The 19119-nt window shown below is 37.4% G+C and overlaps 1 protein-coding gene and 1 long non-coding RNA gene across 11 annotated transcripts in view; both read left to right on the forward strand.

Moving 5' to 3' along the window:
* TP63 (tumor protein p63) overlaps window positions 1-19119 on the forward strand; it is a 245886-nt gene that overhangs the window by 47793 nt on the left and 178974 nt on the right. The gene's annotated exons all lie outside the window — the stretch shown is intronic.
* Window positions 15089-18306, forward strand: LOC145524516 (uncharacterized). The gene is made up of 2 exons (XR_014067623.1): window positions 15089-15372; window positions 16362-18306. It is a non-coding gene; the product is annotated as an uncharacterized LOC145524516 (long non-coding RNA).

A 19119-nucleotide genomic window follows, 5' to 3' on the forward strand; every position in this document is an offset into this window, starting at 1 on the left:
CATGTTCCTGGGTTGGAAGAATCAATATTGTGAAACTGACTATACTACCAAATGCAGTCTAGAGATTCAATGTGATCCCTATCAAGTTACCAATGGCATTTTTCACAGTAGTAGAATCAAAAAAAAAAAAATCGCAAGTCATGTGGAAACATAAAAGACCCCAAATAGCCAAAGAAATCTTAAGAAAGCTTTGGGGAATCAACCTTCCTCCTGACTTCAGACTACACAACAAAGTTACAGTCATCAAGACAGTATGGTACTGGCACAAAAACAGAAATATAGACCAATGGAACAAGATAGAAAGCCCAGAAATAAACCTATGCACCTATGGGTACCTAATTTTTGACACAGAAGGCAAGAATATACAATGGGGCAAAAACAGACTCTTCAATAAATGATGCTGGGAAAACTGAACAGCTGCATGTAAAAGAATGAAATTAGAACACTTCCTAACATCATACAAAGATAAACTCAAAATGGATTAAAGACCTAAATCTAAGGACAGAAAGTATAAAATTCTTAGAGGAAATCATAGATAATACACTCTATGACATAAATCACAGCAAGATCCTCTATGACCCACCTTCTAGAGTAATGGAAATAAAAACAAAAATAAATGAATGGGATCTAATTAAACTTAAAAGCTTTTTCACAGCAAAGGAAATTATAAGCAAGGTGGAAAGACAACCCTTAGAATGGGAGAAAGTAATAGCAAATGTATTATCCATTTTTATAGAATCCCTCTATTCATGTAGTTTCTAGCAATTACAGAATGATTTTTAGAAACATAATTAATTCTTCTCTATGATCTTTTGTATATTCAACTAGAATTGGAACACACTTACACAGGTTTGAAGTTTGTCCTGATGTCATTTGTTTGATAAGACTCTTGAACTCAGTGTGTTATATAATAGAAAACTGACTGATATTGACACTATCATGAATTTTTAGTCTCTGCTCTATTATGACAAGTAACATACAAAGTGATTTAAATCATTCACAGTATATTTATTAATATAACCTCTGACATATAAAAAGGTAACTAGCTGTCAGTGGCAACTCAGGGTCTCTCAAACTTTGCGTTCTTGCCATTTGGTGCTGGAAGAATCCGCCTGTGGTGCAGGACACTGTCTGCAATGCAGGAGACCAGGGTTTGATCTCAGGGTTAAGAAGATCCCCTGGAGAAGGAACTGACAACCCACTCCAGTATTGTTGCCTGGGAAATCCCATGGACAGAGGAACCTGGCAGGCTATAGTCCATGGAGTCACAAGAGTCAGGCACGACTTAGTGACTAAACTACTACCAGTTCTTTGTTGTGGGGAGCTCTTCTGTGCACTGAAGGATGTTCAGCAGCATCCTTGGTCTCATTCTATTAAAAGCCAATAGTATAACTATTCCCCAAACTGTAACAAACAAAAATATTTCCATACATTTCAAAATATTTCCTGGAGGACAAAAATCACCTCTGGTTAACCATTGCCTTAAACCATCCCATTCTCTGTTTAAGCTTCAGGGTTCCCATCTGTAAAATGAAAGCAGTCTCCCACTCAAGGAGTCTGAGATTCCATATCACTGTCCTCCTGGGTCTACAGAACCAGACGTTCCCCTCCCTGTTCTGCTGATGTCATCATTTGGGTTTCTATTGCCATTTACTATATAAATAAGGAATTTAAATTGAATGGCTAGTAGAAGTATATAAATACAGAGCTAAAATCATTTAAGTAGATTATCTTGCCCAAGACACTCATGTTTGAGTGTTAAAATCAAGACCAGGGACAGAAAGTGAGCTGCACAGGTCAAATTTGTTAATGCCAGGACTGGAACACAGATTTCTTATCCTTTATTTTGGCCAAAATTCAATTTTTTTACTGTTTTGGATTGTCATCTTTAGAAGCATCTTACCATAAGGGTGTTATTTTTCCCTTTCTTTTATTTGATTGATAAATACTTCTTGTAACTTGATTCTGAGGTGACTATTTAACAAACTTATTGAGTTTTTGTCTACATACCAGCATTACCTTTTTTCCAGCTTTATTAAGATATAATTGGCATATAACATTGTAAAGGGGCTTCCCTGGTAGCTCAGTAGTGAAGAATCCTCCACCAATGCAGGAGACACAGAAAAGGCAAGTTTGATACCTGAGTGGGGAAGATCCCCTGGAGAAGGAAATCGCAACCTACTCCAGTATTCTTGCCTGGGAAATTCCATGGACAGAGGAGTGTGGGGGTCTACAGTCCATCAGGTCACAAGAGTCAGACATGACTTAGGAACTAAACAACATTGTGCAAGTTTTAGTTGTACAATATAATGATTTGGTGTGTGCATATATTGTTAAATGATCACTACAATAAGTTAACATTCATCACCTCCCATAATTAGAAAAAAATTTTCCTTATGATGAGAAATTTTGAGATCTACTCCCTGAGCAACTTTCAAATATACAAAACAGTATTGTAAGCTATAGTCATCATGTTATACCTTATATCCCTAGAATTTATTTAGCTTATAACTGGATGTTTGTTTCTTTTGACCAACTTCACCTAGTTCCTCACTCCCACGGCTGGCAACCACAAATCTTATCCCCTTTTCTATGCATTTGTTTTTTTCAAAATTATTTCCTTAGGGACTTGACATTCACTTAAACAAACATAAAATATTTTTGAAAGTTTGGGCATATCCTTCCTATTTTGTGTTGAGGTGGGAAAGAAAGCTGGACATGGCATTTAAATGATTGTAAAACACTCTTTTTGAATGCAAGCACCAATAGTTAGTTATCCAGGTGTCTGTTGCTTTCTTCCAAGGCAATGATATAAAAAATTCAGAATGACTAAATGTTGGGAAAGTAGGACACAGCTATAACTAATCAATATGGATTTGATCTTTGAGATAAAAAAGTAGTATTATATATATATATATATATATATATATATATATGAAAAATTCAAGAGTTTTCAAAAATATAAATCTAGGTATTTTGACATAGCTTTATACATAATAGCATTGATTTTGTTGAAAGTCACCTCTGTTATTATAGAGAGAATTTTAATTTCCCTCCTTTACCTAAAAGAAAAAGAGAAAGAGAAATTAACCTTCATATTTAAACTTTTAATGTTAGGTGAGTTAATTAAAGCTTGAGCTATGATACCTTACACAAATGTTTACCAACTGGGATTCTAGCTACTAAAGGAATGTATTTTAAGGCATCCCAGTTTAGACGGTATCTGATTTTAGATACAGAAGAGTTATGTGTGCTGACGCGGTTTGGTGACTAGGGAGCACTTGTCTGATTGCAGCGCTGAATAGATAAATCCCCTTGTACCTTTCAGAAGACTTAGTAGCTTAATCTGCCCGGACATTTGAAGTGTCTGGAGTGAGACCTGATAAAAGGTGGATCAACAGGTTGTGCAGTAACTTGAGGTTAAATGCCTGCCCAGAGGCTCCTAAAGATGATTCTTTTGATTTTTCTAATTGAGGTTGTTAGCGGCTGTAGGAGCAGCACTATGGTGAGCGAACACTAGCAGGATGATTTTCTGACATGTCTCCATTTTAAGTAATATGGTCTCTATGAAAAAGTGCTGCCATCATTCACAGATTTTGTTTCAAAAAGCATGTATTGAACACCTTACTCTGGGTCAGGCACAGTGCTTGGCTCTCTCTTGCACTGTTTCATTTGGTTCTCACTACAGTGTTGTTGCTTAATCATTATTATTATTCCCAAAATTACAGATAAGAAATGCAAGCCCCGCATGAAGACCAATAAATAACATGGCGATTTTCTAGTTGCAAATACAGAAGCTCCGGTACAGGGTATAGTTAGATAGGTATCACCATTTGGGATCAGATATTCTTGGGAACTATAGACTTGGCAGTTACGACACAATAACATGTCTTATGCCTCTTTGATGTGGTCAGGGAAGCCATCCATTTTCATCTTTAGCCTGATGTGCTCTAATGAAAAGAGTTGACACACAGAGAACTTGAAACAGGACCATCTAGTAGCACTGACTTTTTCATTTCTTGAAGTTCGGACAGTGAGTTATTTTATACCCCCTAAATCTTCCAGAGGGAATTTTAGGAAAGATTATGGTTATGATGGCGCCTCCAAGGTGGTGCAGTGGTAAAGAATCTGTCTGCCAATGCGGGAGATGCAAGAGATGCAGCATTGATCCCTAGGTCAGGAAGATCCCCTGGAGAAGGAAATGGCAACCTACTCCAGTATTCTTGCCTTGAAAATTCCATGGACAGAGGAACCTGGTGGACTATATAGTCCATGGGGTCACAAAGAGTCATATACGACTGAGCTCGATGAAGACCATGGTAATGGTAATAATCATATCATTCCATTCTAGGAAACTATGAAGGCATGGGTCATATTAACACATTCCAAATCTCTTTGACAATTAATATAACACAGAAGTGATGTTATAAATTGTGGTTAGTTAGATTACCAAGGTCTATCCAAACCAGAACATCTGTGATTTCTGACTTCATAAAGGGTAGGTAAGAGTGGTTCCCAAGTTTTCTAAAAAGAAGAATAGACTTTACAATGATTGCAACTATGTTTATGTGTAAGGAGAGATGAAGTATGGGGTTATTATCTTTCCATGGTTTATGATAAAGTGGATTAAATAAGACTCTTGAGGTTAGTCAACTTTAAAACAACTTGCTCCCTCCTTCCATTAGCTTATTAGCTGCTTAGAGTAAGTTATCATTCCAGACTCAGTTTCTTCAGTTGTAAAAATGATAAAATAAATTGTACCTCTCTTAATACACTTAATGTGAAGACTAGATGGGCAAATGTATACAAAGTCTTTAGAATCTAGAACAAAATAGGTCCCAGTAAATATTATTTATTATTGGCAGTAGTATTAGCATTGAATTGTACATCAATAAAGCCTTTGTATTACAGGGAGATGACTCTAGTAATTGCTCCCAAAAGATTATGTGTGTAAAAAGGGAATTACAAATTTGTCTATTTCTGTGAAGATGTGAAGGCTATGAGAATTCCTCTCTTGGCATTTCTAAAAATCATGATAAATGACCAGTGAGTCATTTAAAGGATAAAACAGAATTTTAAGTGAGGCAGACCCAACATGAATAGAAGATCAGGGGAAGTCTAACTAATTATGGAAAATCATCTTTCAAGAAGACAGAGATAAGGGTGTATGGGATTTGTAGTAATATGAGGATATGTATAAACTTTAAGCTGAGCAGGTAATGTGGAGTAATAGAAAACGGTAATTAGTTGGATAATGTTTACCTCTATGGAGAATAAAAATATTTTAAAATTAAAAAGAATTCATAAGTTCACAAGGCCCAGTGGAAAAATGCCTAGACTTGAGCTTGCCCACAGCAAGCTCAGTCCCTTTTCTGTCATTTACTAGATAATGAAATTGGTTGGGTTGCTCATGGTCTCTATACTCATTTTTCTCTTTTGCAAAGCAAGGTTAATACTGCCTGGCATAGTCATGTTCAGTAATATTGGCTGAATGTGTTCTTTGAGACTTTGAGACTGAACAACCTCTCTTGATTTGCTGCTAGGGTTTCTTTGTTTTTTTTTTTCTTCTTTTACCATACAGATCAACACCACATGCAGGATTTACCCTTAATTAGCTGAGTAAGTGGGTAACCTTGGGAGGCTTGAAATTCCTAATTGTGATGTATTATTTTATGGAGCATCCCTCATAGTATAGCTTTGGCCAAAAATTCTCCTCAAATTATCCCTGGGGGACCTGTGCTTGAAGATTAGTCCTATTGAATTGATCTTTGGGGGTTCCCTGGATCTGAAGCTGCATTAGTGGTTTGGTTACTAAGCTTCCAAAGGGCTGCTTGTTGTTTTAGTAATTTGAAGAATTAAAGGTTTTAACTGAATGTTAAACATCAGATAGAAACTGTAGGGAAGATTTATTGACAATGAATCTCAACTTTCCAAAAGTTCACTTGAAACCAACTTCCTTCTCATTCAAAATGATTCAGATTTGAAACCCTCCAGGGGCCTCTCTTGGACTTTAGAGCATTAGGGAGCTTTTTTACTGGCTGTCATAGATTATCTCTCCATTGTTTCTTGACTTGTTGAGGAGAGATTTCATTGGTAAACCACCTCTTCCCTAGGGCCTTAAATTCTTTACTCATTCAGAAGATAAGTAGGACTCCAACAATACATTCCACAAAGCTTTCTCCCTTGCCTGGATCCCAAGGCAACCAGCCCAAGCCATGCCAAGGATATAAGGAGCAGGGCAGATGCCACATGGAAAGAACAAAAGGAGACAGATGAGGTTGAGTAGTTGGGGTGGGTATAACTGTTACTCTGTTTTAACTCAGCACAGAATCAGGATTGAGTAGAGCAAAAAGCACAGACTTTCGTTTGAATCTTTGCTTTGTCATTGGCACTGTGATCTTGGGAAACAATAAACTTCGTTCATGTTCCTTTTTCCTCTTTTGTAAAGTGCACTGAATTATTTCTATCTTGAAGTGTTACTGATATTATTAGAAATAATATATGTATAAAGAATAGTAGGAAATTAACAAATCGTATCATTAACAACAGGTGTTGAGCACTGACTCAGGCAATGTGTTCCAGGAATTGCTTCTGTGCTCCATATGTATTTTCACATTTCAGCCCCTTGAAGTCTACAAAGTGGGTATTATTGTCATTTTCACTTTGCAGATGAGACACACTAGAATCGGTGAGGTTCAGTAACTTTTTCTCCAACCAACTAGTGAGTGGTGCTGCCAGAATTAGAACCAGGACTGACTCCAAAGCCTATCTCTTATCCATAAGCCCTTTTCACCATGGCTATTTCATGAGGCCCAATTCAAAGTTCTGTCTGTATGAAAAGGAAAAGAATAGGCATGTTGCTCCCTGTCTCAGTAGTGTTTACATGTAATGAGATTCAAAGTAGTGGGAGAGAGCAGGGTTTTTTAGACCTTTAAATAAAAGTAGTTTTCAAAACCCAGCTCCTTAAATCCTAAGCAGAGAAGAGCCAGGCAGTGCATCAATGTTCTATATTTTGTCACACAGTCATCAATGATCCATAGTAGAATTAGGAGTTCTGCTACTAGTACTTTCTCAAAAGAAAAATAAGCAGAGGTTCAGAAAGTGTTTGTGACTTATCCTGAGTCAGATAAGTCAGTTTTTGGCAGAACAATTTACACACTATTTGTAACTTAATCCTGATCTCTAATGGAGGGACCACAATTAACAAGATAACCTCAAGATCTTTAACAAAAGTTTACTCACTGATAGGAACCTACTAGCTATCACTTACAGTTCAATGTGAATTAAAGTCACATTGTTGGTACCTGTCCTGGAGAACATTTCTCTGGGTTCTTATTTGGACAGCCAAGCCATATGTCCTCTTTCTACTTACCAACCAGATTTTACTTATAGATTAAGCTAGTCCTGTGCAGTAGGCTGGAAAAAAGAAGAGCTGCAATGGGGACAAAAAAGGTGGTCAGGGTGCCAGAGTACAGGTCATGTGTGGATGCATGTGTGTGAGTTTCTATCCTGCTCTCACTTAAAAGGTTAAGTGATGAGGTCATGTTGACTCATGCTGCCTTTTTTCTAGAATGTTCATCTTCCGGTTCTCTATGTGGCAATATCAAATTAACTTTTAAAACCTCAGTTCCCATTACTTCCCATGTGAAACCACCCACCACTTATAAAGTGGTTTCTCTAGCTTTCTAGATAGCCCAACATATAGATAACACCTCCCCAAGGTTCAGATCCCGGTTTTAATTGTCCCTTTTGATCAGGTTCAGGTCTCTCTAATGCATGTTTTTTGTCCTCTATTTCTTTCTTCTTGTACTTGTCAGAGTTCTATGAGTGTTGCTAGGTCTGGTTGATGTCTGTCTCCTCACCAGACCTTAACTGTAAGGAGGGACAGGTTCCTTTGGTCCAGAGCTCTAGTTCTCAGGACCTAGTACGGAATCATTCAATAAATATTTCTCACTTGAATGAGTATTGTGTTTCCTGTTGTATTGTACATAACCTTTGCATTTCTGGCACTATCATTGAATTTTGTTTCCTTGGAATTGATTACAATATTGGTGCTTGGAAAATGCTTAAATTTTTTCAAAAAACATTTTTGAAGCAATAAAATGAATAAAACAGGTTAAAATCCCTCCCCCATGGAAGTTGTATAAGTTTCAATAAATCCATGCAGCTAGAAAAATTCCTTGGAGTGACATTTTCCTTTGGGAGGAAAAATATAAAAATTACAGAACTCTACCATCCCAAATATTTGTAAAATGTCATGATTTTTAGATTTACGTTTATCCAGCTGTATGACTTTTTGCAGGAATTGTCCCCATTGGCAGCACGTTTTTATATATAAAATGTGGTCATTACAAATCTTATTTCATGATTGACAGCCCAGGTTTTTCTACTCCCAAGCTGTCTGGGAAGGTATATAGGAAAGGCTCAAGGGCATGGACTTTGGTATAAAGAATGCATTACATTCTCAGCTCTGTCACTTTCTGGGTGTGCTCTTCAGTTCAGTTGTCTAACCACTCCAAGCTTCCATTTCCTCATATGTAAAATAGGGATGATAATAATAGCGCCCATCTCACGGGATTGGTGTAAGGGTTAATTGGTACTAAGGGCTAATAATGCACAGGGTCTAATATACAGTAATAAGCCTGGTGAACAAGTTTAAGCTGAAAAAAGTAAAGATATTTAACTATCTTAGTTTCTCAAAAAATATTCTCCAATAGTAGAATTTTATTACTTTAAAGAATTTGAGCAACTGTTGTTTTTAAGGCTTTGAGATCAGAAAAGAGGAGGCCATGAAATCAAAAAGATATGTCATATGTCTCAATATGTATGAAAAATATGTCTCCAAATAATCAATATTACATCAAAAACGAATCATCCATAAAATGATTCTATATGGTGATATCCTAATTTGTAATTGTTGTTGTTCAGTTACTCAGTAGTGTCGACTCTCTGCGACCACATGGACTGCAGTACGCCAGGCTTCCCCGTCTTTCACCATTTTCCGGGGTTTACTCAAACTCTTGTCCATTGAGTTGGTGGTGCCATACAACCACCATGTCCTCTGTAGTCCCCTTCTCCTCCTACCTTCTATCTTTCCCAGCATCAGTGTCTTTTCTAATAAGTTGGCTGTTCACATCAGGTGGCCAAAGTATCGGAGCTTCAGCTTGTAATAGGAATATTAATACCACAAGAGTAGTATCATCATTTATAGGTAATTGGTTTATGAATTTCTGACTATTTCCACTGAAGCAGAGGAGTAACAGAAAAGCAGAAAAACCCTGGAAGCAGAAAAAACCCTATTTCCTGGGAATACACTGTGGATTTGCTCTCACTTAGACCATTGCAACATAAAATAAAGAAGTATCCCTCTGGGGGGGCGGGTCTCAGTTTGATTTTTGAAGAAAAGCGATGGCTAGTTGGTCTAGGTTTTTTATCTTCCTTCCTTTTTACTTCTGATTTTTTTTTTTTTTCAAATGAAAATTTACTAGGAAACAAAGACAACAAACAAATACAAGCTGGGCTACTATTATTGATGGGAGTGGAGAAAGAAACATGGATGGAAAAGTGTTGGATAAGATTATCTCTAAGGCCCTTTGCCCTCTAACATTCTGTAGCCTGTTAACCTAGAAAGTTCCCATCCTTGGCTACACATTAGAATTGCCTAGGGAGTTGTGAAAACTGCTAATGTCCTGACCCAACACCTACAGATTCTGATTTACTGCGTCTAGGGTGGAGTCTGTGCAGTGGCATATATATCTATATCTATATATATATGTGTGTGTGTGTGTGTGTGTTTATATTTATATATATATATATATAGCTTATATGTACATTTCACAGCTTAAGCAAAAATTATTAATAATTCTCAATTCTCAGACATACCCCCTCTGCACAATCTCCCCAAATGAATTTAAAGATTAAACACTTAAGTGACTGGCATATTTCAGTGAAATGAGTGGAATCATTTTAACATTTGTATACTTTGAAAGACTTTCCTATAGGGCAAATGACTGTCTTGATCTCATAGAAACTTTTGTCATATATATTTATTTATGTGTATATATATGTATGTTTTTCTGTCATATATTTATTATAATAAATACTTATTTTATAGTAAGTAATAACAAATATATACTTATTTTTAATACATACATATATTTATGGGCTTTCCCAGTGGCTTAGTAGTAAAGAATCCTCCTGCTAATGCAGGAGACACAGGAGATGGAGGTTCAATCCCTGGGTTGGGAAGATCCCCTGGAAGAGGAAATGGCAACCCACTCCAGTATTCTTGCCTGGGAAATCCCATGTACAGAAGAGCCTGGTGGGTTACAGTCCATAGGGTCACAGAATCAGTCACAACTGAGCATACACATGCATGCACATATATTTATATACATTTAATGTATTTATATAAATATATATACATTTTCACTCCAGCATTCTGGTTTTGTTCTTAATTCGTATCTCACAGTTGGTGTCACCTAACACACATCAATCTCTATAACTGAAGTTTCACTTTAACACAGAATTGCTTTTCTCACCTGGAGAGATCGTGCCTCCCACCCTCAACTTGAATCAGAACCTCTAGTGGGCCTGGAGAGCATGTAGAGTTCATAAAATCAGATTTAATATAAGTAGGGTATCATATTTGGAAAATGAGAAAAAAACCTATTGCTTTCAAGGCTCTGGGTAAAGGAAAATCCTCCTGTGGGGGTACATTGGATATCCCAGGTGTGTGAAAGATTTTTTATATGTCAAAAAGTGTAAAGGAACACTGATTTAGACTTAAAAGGAGGTCACTTCCCACTTGAGCTTGTTCACATCAGGGAGAGTATATCAGCTTGCTGCGGATTAACCATGCCAACAGCCCTTTCATAGTAGCTGTGACACTTCAGGGCCTAGGAGATCTGAAATGAAGGCAAGCTTGGCTGACTTGCAGAACTAAGGAATAAGTCGTTAATTCCATATTGCAATTCAGACTATATGTCTACATGGAATGGATTACTCTCACCTTGCTGCGAAATGTGCTTTTTAAATTGAGATTTTCTCTGTATCACATTGTGTCATTGTGTATGCTGTGTGTGTGTGTGTTCGGTGGCTCGGTTGTGTCCAACTCTATGCAACCCCCTGGAATGTAGCTCACCAGGCTCTCTGTCCATGGAATTTTCCAGGAAAGAATACTGGAGTGGATTGCCATTTCCTACTCCGAGAGATCTTCCTTGGACCCAGGGATCGAACCCACATCTCTTGAGTCTCCTGCATTAGCAGGCAGATTCTTTACCACTGAGCATCCTGAGAAGCTATATCACCTTGTACTATGTCACAATTGCCCCCTAGTATCATCTCCACCCTCCCCCTTTGCATACAAGATGGCAATCACAGACATTATCTTGGCAAGAAAATGGATGCTTGCTGCTGTGACCATAGTCCTTAACTCTGGTTTTTGCCCTGGAGACCCCTCCTATCTTCTGTTTGTGGGCCCTTAGCTTCTGTGACATCCGGCCATACATCTAATCCTGGTGTGCTTCTCATCTATCCAGTATCTATGTATCAGACAGAGGATTACCTAGATCCTACATATCAGTCAGGTGAAAAGTAAAGCTCTCTAAGACCACTTGAAACATAGGTCATCACCGGCTTTGATTAATAGATAAGGGAGGGCCTGAGAGGGGACTTGAAACATTGCCTAAAGCAGTAGCACACCCCTGTTGCTAAGACAGAAACCTTGAATAGGCCATCCAAACCCAGGAGGAATAACCCTCCACAAACTGCATAATTTCTTCTACATGCAAAAAGATCCTCCAACCGCATGTAATATCTCAATTCATTTTGTTTCCTTGAAAGAACTCTGGCTAGCTCACTTTCAATATATTTTAGCAATATATAATGTGGATGAAGCATTTTAGCTTTGCTGATAATTATCAACATTGATGTATTTTAGAAATATACTATGATAGTATTTAATGGCACAGTTTTATAACATCATCTAAAAACAGAATTTTAAAAAATGCCTCTGTGTTTTATCACTCCCACAAATTAAACATTTATATTTCCCTATTCCTTTCTGATATCTAGATAGATGCTTGTATAATAGTTGAATCACTTTCACAGCACAGATAAAAATGTATTACTTAAATGTATCACATATGTATTTTTCTGAATTTGCCTCAGAGTGATCATTTTAAGGACTACATATCAGTGTGTTGTGTAGATTTACCAACATATACTAAAAACTAATCTTTTATGTTGATTTTAGGTAAGTCATATTCTGTGCTTAGTTGCTCAGTTGTGTCTGATTCTTTGAAACCCCAAGGACTATAGCCCACCAAGTTCCTCTGTCTTTGGGATTTTCCAAGCAAGAATTCTGGAACGGGTTGCCATTCCCTTCTCCAGAGGATCTTCCTGACCGACGGATTGAACCCGGGTCTCCTACATTGCAGGACAAAAGTCCATCTAGACAAAGCTATGGTTTTTCCAGTAGTCATGTATGGGTGTGAGAGTTGGACTGTAAAGAAAGCTGAGCACTGAAAAATTGATCCTTTTGAACTGTGGTCCTGAAGAAGACCCTTGAGAGTCCCTTGGACTGCAAGGAAATCCAACCAGTGCATCCTAAAGGAAATTAGTCCTGAATATTCATTGGAAGGACTGATGCTGAAGCTGAAACTCCAATACTTTGGCCACCTGATGCAAAGAACTGACTCATTTGAAAAGACCCTGATGCTGGGAAAGATTGAAGGCAGGAGGAAAAGGGGATGACAGAGGATGAGGTGGTTGGATGGCATCACCTACTTGATGGACATGAGTTTGAGTAAACTCCAGCAGTTGGTTATGGACAGGGAGGCCTGGCATGTGGCAGTCCATGGGGTCTCAAAGATTCAGACGCAACTGAGTGACTGAAACGACTGAACTGAGTTACCAGGAAAGCCCGTTTTGTATATAGTAGGATATATATATCAATGCCAGTCTTCTATTTTATCCCCTCCCATGTTTTCCCCTGGTAACCATAAATTTACTTTCTACATCTGTAACTCTATTTCCATTTTGTAGATATACGTTTTGTTATTATTAACAATTCTATAGTCATCATTTATCTACTTTCATGTATTTTCCTTGTTTTCAAAACTTTTGTTTGGAAATAGCCTCAGATGTAGGTTTGTTTTGTCACAGAGGAAGGATGCACTTATGGTTAGAGCATATGCAACTTTTGCTGTTTTTCTTATTTCATAGTAAAACCTTATTAGGCAGAATGCCACTAATTTGAAATTTAGATTATTACCCTAGAAAATTATTAATCTTTAAGACATAACAATATTATAAATATGAATATAATATCCTAACACTATAACTACTAATGTTATAAATTAAAAATCCAAAATGTAAATCAAAACCATGAGATATTATATCACATGTGTTAGAATGGCCATTATCAAAAAGATAAGAGGCAACAAGTATTAGTGAGCCTGTGGAGACAAGGGAAGACTTCTACACTGTTGGTGGGAAGATAAATTGGTGCAACCATATGGAAAACAGTGTGGACATTCATCAAAAAATTAAAAATAGAGCTACCTATGATCCCACAGTTCCTATTCTGTGTATTGTTTAAAGAAAATGAAGACACTAACTTAAAAAGATACATCATGATAAATTTATTAAAAAAAATAAAAATAAAAAAAAGATACATCATTCCCATGGACGTTGCAGTATTATTTAAAATAGTCAAGATACAGAAACAACCTAAGTGTCCACTGCTGGATGGATAAAGAATACACACACACAATGGAATATTACTCAACCATAAAAAATTGTGGGCTCTTGTTATTAGTGACAACATGGATGGTCTTTGAGCACAGTAGGCTAAGAGAAATAAGTCAGGCGAAGAAAGACAAATGCTGTATGATCTAAAGCATGCAAGCAAACAAACATAAAACAGGCTCTCAGATATATGGAACAGATCTGTGGTTACTAGAAGTGGAGGGTGGGGGCAGGCAAAATGAGTGAAGGGAGTCAAAATGTACAAACTTCCTGTTACAAAATAAATAGTTATAAAATGAATAAATAGGTCATGGGTTTGGAATGTATAGCATGACAATTATAGTTAATAATACTGTACCGTATATTTGAAAGTTGCTAAGAGAGTAAACGGAGAAGGCAATGGCACCCCACTCCAGTACTCTTGCCTGGAAAATCCCATGGACGGAGGAGCCTAGTAGGCTACAGCCCATGGGGTCACTAAGAGTCGAATACGACTGAGCAACTTCACTTTCACTTTTTCCTTTCATGCACTGGAGAAGGAAATGGCAACCCACTCCAGTACTCAAGAGAGTAAACCTTGAAAGTTCTCATACACACAAAAAAATTCTGTAACTATGTGTAGTGATGGATGATAACTAGACCTACTATGTTGATCATTTTGCAGTATATATAAATATCAAATTATTGTTTTACACCTGAAAATAATGAATGTTTTATGCCAGTTATCTTTCAATTAAAATTAAATTGAAAAAAATCAGTAAAGCAGATTTAAAGCCTGTATTTAAAACTTTCAAAAATTATATTGTACTTATATAAGTAGAAATTCATTGCTAAGTAAAAATGGATTGTAACTATTCTTTAAAGTGTGTGCATGCTCACTCCTGTCAAAATCTTTGTGACCCCATAATCTGTAGCCCACCAGGTTCCGCTGTCAATGGGATTTTCTCAGGAAGATTACTGGAGTGGGTTGCCATTTCTTTCCCCAGGAAATCTTCCCAACTCAGGGATCGAACCCACATCTGCATTGTAGGCAGATTCTTCACCACTGAGCCATTGAGGAAGCCCATTTATTAGAGTAGCTTTCCAATATTTTTGATCACTAGGAATAAAAATATGTGGTTTAGGTAGCATATGTGCACTGTGCACACACATATGCTTACATAGACACATACTTACCCATACTACATGCAGTGGGATCTGATATATTCCATTTGTTCCACTGTGATTTATTCTAGAGTCATCTATTTCATGCCCCCCTACCTTTCTTTAGGGCTTCCCTTGTGGCTCAGCTGGTGAAGAATCCGCCTGCAATGTGGGAGACCTGGGTTCGATCCCTGGGTTGGGAAGATCCCCTGGAGAAGGGAAAGGCTACCTACTCCAGTATTCTGGTCTAGAGAATTCCGTGGACTCTATAGTCCATGGGGTTGCGAAGAGTTGGACACAAGTAACCAACTTCACTCACTCACTCCCCTTTCCTTAAGCTAGCTGTAGCCTGCTAAATGGGGTTTCCCAGGTGGTGCGAGTGGTAAGGAATCTGCCTGCCAATGCAGGACACATAGAGATGTATGTTCCATCCCTGGGTCAGGACGATCCCCTGAAAGGGCATGGCAGGCCACTCCAGTATCTTTTCCTGGAGCATCCCATATACAGAGGAGCCTGGTGGGCTACAGTCCATAGAGTCACAATGAGTCAGACATGACTGGAACGACTTAGCAAAGCACAGCCCACTAAATTGATTTCATGATCTTGCTGCTGCTGCTGCTAAGTCACTTCAGTTGTGTCCGACTCTGTGAGACCCCATAGATGGCAGCCCATCAGGCTCCCTTGTCCCTGGGATTCTCCCGGCAAGAACACTGGAGTGGGTTGCCATTTCCTTCTGCAATGCATGAAACTGAAAAATGAAACTGAAGTCGCTTGATTAGTAGATTAACAAATACTTTTTGGAAGAGGCATTGCTGATTTGCACTATGTAGAACTTAAAAATGATTTACTAAGGCTAAATTTAAATATCCATATGTATTGTCTTATAACTTCATATTTGGAACCAACAAATAATCTCTCAGCAATTGTAGCAGTCATGAGAAATATATTCGGTTATGGAAAACTGATTTGTTATTCTGTGAACAAAAGTGTAAAAGAAATCACAATTTACCTTTCTATTTCCTCTTTTGTTCATTAGCTAGAATCTGATATTTGTTTTTGCCCCTTGTACATTTTATACCGAAATCTAAACTCAGACTCATGGCATATAACAACATTCAGTTTGGTTGATTAATTTTTTCTCTGGCCTGACTAAATATAATCTCTGGGGAAAAATTCAAATGGCATATGCTTACTGAGATGTGGTATGTGAAAGTAGCTAGTAGTACCTGGCATAAAGGAGATCTTTAAAGCATGTTTTCTGACTATAAATGAACAAATTATTAAAGGCCGTGTATACAAGAAGGCAATGGCACCCCACTCCAGTACTCTTGCCTGGAAAATCCCATGGATGGAGGAGCCTGGCAGGCTACAGTCCACGGGGTCTCCAAGAGTCGGACACGACTGAGCGACTTCACTTTCACTTTTCCCTTTCATGCACTGGAGAAGGAAATGGCAACTCACTCCAGTATTCTTGCCTGGAGAATCCTAGGGACGGCGGAGCCTGGTGGGCTGCCGTCTATGGGGTCGCACAGAGTCGGACACGACTGAAGTGACTTAGCAGCAGCAGCATACAAGAATATGTACAGCAGGCTGGCTAGGGCCATAAAACCTGAAGTCCAGCTGACACTCAAGAGATTTAGTCATTGATTTTTTCATTATCCACTATTTTACTAGGCTAAAATGAACATTGCTTAAATTGCTAGTTAGTAGCATAATATGCAAGAGATAATATTCACTTAGAATATTTAAAAATACTATTACTACTCATAGACTTTTTACCCACAAATTGCTTTATGGCTTAAAGATATGGACATAAAAGTGATTGTGAATCTTTCCATTGTTCAAGAAATTGTAGAGTGCCAACTATTTTTTTTCTGTGTTCCTACAAAAAGAAGTCATCTCACATAAGCAGTACGTAAGTTATTGCAGTATGTCTTATTACATTCTCTGATGTAGTTACATGTTCCCATGTAGTTATTTAGTGTTCAGCCCTGTTTTTTTTCTTTGTCATTTTAACCCATGATAACACAGTACGTTATTTATCTTGAACATACTTTAAAATTCACCTGAAATATGGATTTTCATGTGATTAAGACAATAATTACTATTAATATTTGACTTTTATTGAAAATAGGAAGATACAATATTAAATAAACTACTACATTTCCCTTTTTGGTAGGAGTTAAATTTGCTTTTATAACAAATTATTATGACATTTTCCTACTATTTTCTAAATAGACATTTTATTCCAAAGAGGTGAATTCATGAAATAGTTACAACTTTGCTTCAGAAGACTTTAGAAAACATCAAAATTATTTCTTTCTAAACTTTTCATTATTCTTTTGTCTTAATTTTTTCTTTTTCCATTATAGAGATAAAATATAAAACTGAAGTATAATGTTAAAATTTTGTCTTTATTTTAAATTAGTCTTTACTTAATATAGCCTTATGTTATTAACTCTTAATGGAAAACATAGTGGTGAGAACATGATTTTTATTGCTGTTGTTGCTTTATTTAAACATTATAGTTGCCTTTTTATTTAGTGTCTTTAGTAAATATTTCTGTGGATCATTGGCCTTGTCTTCGATTTATAACCCAACAGAGGATACTTTGAACAAAGTAATAAAGGGAAAGCTACAGTAAGGGACTACATAACTCAGGGATTAGAGTTCTCCTTTAAAGAATTGGGCCATACAGCTTAACCTTTATTCTCATTTTCTTTATCCACGTGATGGGTACCTGTGTCCTTGCTTATACTTTGCAGAAATATTTTGAAAATAAATATATGTCAATAATTGCTTTGAATTCTAGAAATAAAGACACTTTTAATGTCATTTACTTAGTAATAGCAGCAAGAATGTATTGTGTGATACCCAGATATCAAGTACTTAACTTAAATCTATTATCTTTTAAAAAGCATCTACTTTTCACTAGAATTACACTGTACTGCTAAGTCATGGAATGTATGTACGTGTTGGGGGTAAGTGATGAAGGAGAAAAGGAAGAGAAAACACACTAACTTGTCTTTATAAATATACTTTCTCAGATAAGTCACCTAACAACTCCACTGGTATATACTATTATCCCCATTTTGTAGAGGAGGGAAATAGAACTCAGAGAGGCCAAATATCTTGCTCACGTGTCCCAACTGATGAGGTCTTGAACAAGCTCTACAGGACACCGCAAGGTTTCTCAAAGTTCAAATTACTGTGCTGGAAACTTCTGTTTACAGCTAAAATAGAAAAGGGCAGGGCTAATTTAATTAAAAGAAATAATTTATAATATTACCCAAAGCAGTTTCTTTTTTAGCTTCTCCCAATGTTTCCATGACAGTTTTAGCTGAAGATTTAGATCATTTCTTATTTTGTCTTGCTGGTTTGCCCAACTCTAATTCCTGGACTTAACAAAAATATGCTTGCTAAACAGGAATGAAAGGGCAGAAGTTACACTGCCATTTCTCTGCTTGGTTATTTGTGTAGCTAACATGGTCATTTCAGAGAGGGACTAGAGGTTGATGGAAGGAGGGATGGCTTGACAGGGAAATTCCAGATGACAGGGATTGCCAGATTTCCTGCTGGCCCTTTATTGCCAAACTCCACCTCCTACTCTTCTTGCACAGCTGTGTGCTTCATTAAATAGTGATGTCTACAAATCACAGCAGTGTTAAAATGCAGAGCAGGGGGAATTCCTGGATGCTGGCTGCTGCCAAGTTCCTAGAGTTTTAACAGCACATTCACCAAACTGCTTCCTCCCCCTCCAAGAAATAAGTTCAGTATCAAGAGTGTATTCATCAATGATAGTACCTCTCTGTTCTCTTGGAGAGTTTGAAATATCTTGTAGGCCACATGGTATGGGCCTTGTGTTGTCAGAGATAAGACTTCTGACCTTCATATGGCCATTAGTCATCCCGTTGCATCAGGGACCGTTACCTAATTATTTGAAACAGATTTTCCCATTCACAGTTTAGATATAGTGATTGTCAGAAACCTGCCTTATGTGATTTAGGGCCAAGAACCCTGTTACTACTGCTCAGGTGAAGGATAAAAGAGATGTGATTTAATTCAACGGTGTATGTTGAGAGTTGGGCTTCACTGGTGGCTCAGACAGTAAAGAATCTGCCTACAGTGCAGGAGACTCGGGTTCAATACCTGGGTCAGGAAGATCCACTGGAGAAGGGAATGGCAACCCCCACACACCAGTATTCTTGCTGGGAGAATTCCATG

This window comes from Giraffa tippelskirchi, chromosome 2 (assembly GCF_054371585.1).
Source record: "Giraffa tippelskirchi isolate mGirTip1 chromosome 2, T2T-mGirTip1v1.2.pri, whole genome shotgun sequence".
Classification (NCBI taxonomy): Eukaryota; Metazoa; Chordata; class Mammalia; order Artiodactyla; family Giraffidae; genus Giraffa; species Giraffa tippelskirchi.